The sequence below is a fragment of the Garra rufa genome, unplaced genomic scaffold, assembly GCF_049309525.1.
Source record: "Garra rufa unplaced genomic scaffold, GarRuf1.0 hap1_unplaced_002, whole genome shotgun sequence".
Taxonomy (NCBI): domain Eukaryota; kingdom Metazoa; phylum Chordata; class Actinopteri; order Cypriniformes; family Cyprinidae; genus Garra; species Garra rufa.
In genome coordinates, this window is record NW_027394277.1 from 12,215,525 (window position 1) to 12,218,833 (window position 3,309).

Below are 3,309 nucleotides of genomic sequence, written 5' to 3' on the forward strand. Positions count from 1 at the left end.
AATTCCGAGTTTGTATCTCGCAATTCTGACTTTTTTGTTGCAATTCCGAGTTTGTATCTCGCAATTCTGAGTTTGTATCTTACAATTCTGACTTTTTTGTTGCAATTCCGAGTTTGTATCTCGCAATTCTGACTTTTTTGTTGCAATTCCGAGTTTGTATCTCGCAATTCTGACTTTTTTGTTGCAATTCCGAGTTTGTATCTCGCAATTCTGACTTTTTTGTTGCAATTCCGAGTTTGTATCTCGCAATTCTGAGTTTGTATCTTACAATTCTGACTTTTTTGTTGCAATTCCGAGTTTGTATCTCGCAATTCTGAGTTTGTATCTTACAATTCTGACTTTTTTGTTGCAATTCCGAGTTTGTATCTCGCAATTCTGACTTTTCTGTTGCAATTCCGAGTTTGTATCTCGCAATTCTGACTTTTTTGTTGCAATTCCGAGTTTGTATCTCGCAATTCTGAGTTTGTATCTTACAATTCTGACTTTTTTGTTGCAATTCCGAGTTTGTATCTCGCAATTCTGAGTTTGTATCTTACAATTCTGACTTTTTTGTTGCAATTCCGAGTTTGTATCTCGCAATTCTGACTTTTTTGTTGCAATTCCGAGTTTGTAATCTCGCAATTCTGACTTTTTTGTTGCAATTCTGAGTTTGTATCTCGCAATTCTGACTTTTTTGTTGCAATTCCGAGTTTGTATCTCGCAATTCTGAGTTTGTATCTTACAATTCTGACTTTTTTGTTGCAATTCCGAGTTTGTATCTCGCAATTCTGAGTTTGTATCTTACAATTCTGACTTTTTTGTTGCAATTCCGAGTTTGTATCTCGCAATTCTGACTTTTTTGTTGCAATTCCGAGTTTGTATCTCGCAATTCTGACTTTTTTGTTGCAATTCCGAGTTTGTATCTCGCAATTCTGACTTTTTTGTTGCAATTCCGAGTCTGTATCTCGCAATTCTGACTTTTTTGTTGCAATTACGAGTTTGTATCTCGCAATTCTGAGTTTGTATCTCGCAATTCTGACTTTTTTGTTGCAATTCCGAGTTTGTATCTCGCAATTCTGACTTTTTTGTTGCAATTCCGAGTTTGTATCTCGCAATTCTGACTTTTTTGCTGCAATTCCGAGTTTGTATCTCGCAATTCTGACTTTTTGTTGCAATTCCGAGTTTGTATCTTACAATTCTGACTTTTTTGTTGCAATTCCGAGTTTGTATCTCGCAATTCTGACTTTTTTGTTGCAATTCCGAGTTTGTATCTCGCAATTCTGACTTTTTTGTTGCAATTCCGAGTTTGTATCTCACAATTCTGAGTTTGTATCTTACAATTCTGACTTTTTTGTTGCAATTCCGAGTTTGTATCTCGCAATTCTGACTTTTTTGTTGCAATTCCGAGTTTGTATCTCGCAATTTTGAGTTTGTGTCTCACAATTCTGACTTTTTTGTTGCAATTCCGAGTTTGTATCTCGCAATTCTGACTTTTTTGTTGCAATTCCGAGTTTGTATCTCGCAATTCTGACTTTTTTGTTGCAATTCCGAGTTTGTATCTCGCAATTCTGACTTTTTTGTTGCAATTCCGAGTTTGTATCTCGCAATTCTGACTTTTTTGTTGCAATTCCGAGTTTGTATCTCGCAATTCTGAGTTTGTATCTTACAATTCTGACTTTTTTGTTGCAATTCCGAGTTTGTATCTCGCAATTCTGAGTTTGTATCTTACAATTCTGACTTTTTTGTTGCAATTCTGAGTTTGTATCTTACAATTCTGACTTTTTTGTTGCAATTCCGAGTTTGTATCTCGCAATTCTGACTTTTTTGTTGCAATTCCGAGTTTGTATCTCGCAATTCTGACTTTTTTGTTGCAATTCCGAGTTTGTATCTCGCAATTCTGACTTTTTTGTTGCAATTCCGAGTTTGTATCTCGCAATTCTGAGTTTGTATCTCGCAATTCTGACTTTTTTGTTGCAATTCCGAGTTTGTATCTCGCAATTCTGACTTTTTTGTTGCAATTCCGAGTTTGTATCTCGCAATTCTGACTTTTTTGTTGCAATTCTGAGTTTGTATCTCGCAATTCTGACTTTTTGTTGCAATTCCGAGTTTGTATCTCGCAATTCTGACTTTTTTGTTGCAATTCCGAGTTTGTATCTCGCAATTCTGACTTTTTTGTTGCAATTCCGAGTTTGTATCTCGCAATTCTGACTTTTTTGTTGCAATTCCGAGTTTGTATCTCGCAATTCTGACTTTTTTGTTGCAATTCCGAGTTTGTATCTCGCAATTCTGACTTTTTTGTTGCAATTCCGAGTTTGTATCTCGCAATTCTGACTTTTTTGTTGCAATTCCGAGTTTGTATCTCGCAATTCTGACTTTTTTGTTGCAATTCCGAGTTTGCATCTCGCAATTCTGACTTTTTTGTTGCAATTCCGAGTTTGTATCTCGCAATTCTGAGTTTGTATCTTACAATTCTGACTTTTTTGTTGCAATTCCGAGTTTGTATCTCGCAATTCTGACTTTTTTGTTGCAATTCCGAGTTTGTATCTCGCAATTCTGACTTTTTTGTTGCAATTACGAGTTTGTATCTCGCAATTCTGACTTTTTTGTTGCAATTACGAGTTTGTATCTCGCAATTCTGACTTTTTTGTTGCAATTCCGAGTTTGTATCTCGCAATTCTGACTTTTTTGTTGCAATTCCGAGTTTGTATCTCGCAATTCTGACTTTTTTGTTGCAATTCTGAGTTTGTATCTCGCAATTCTGACTTTTTGTTGCAATTCCGAGTTTGTATCTCGCAATTCTGACTTTTTTGTTGCAATTCCGAGTTTGTATCTCGCAATTCTGACTTTTTTGTTGCAATTCCGAGTTTGTATCTCGCAATTCTGACTTTTTTGTTGCAATTCCGAGTTTGTATCTCGCAATTCTGACTTTTTTGTTGCAATTCCGAGTTTGTATCTCGCAATTCTGACTTTTTTGTTGCAATTCCGAGTTTGTATCTCGCAATTCTGACTTTTTTGTTGCAATTCCGAGTTTGCATCTCGCAATTCTGACTTTTTTGTTGCAATTCTGAGTTTGTATCTCGCAATTCTGACTTTTTTGTTGCAATTCCGAGTTTGTATCTCGCAATTCTGACTTTTTTGTTGCAATTCCGAGTTTGCATCTCGCAATTCTGACTTTTTTGTTGCAATTCTGAGTTTGTATCTCGCAATTCTGACTTTTTTGTTGCAATTCTGAGTTTGTATCTCGCAATTCTGACTTTTTTGTTGCAATTCCGAGTTTGTATCTCGCAATTCTGACTTTTTTGTTGCAATTCCGAGTTTGCATCTCGCAAT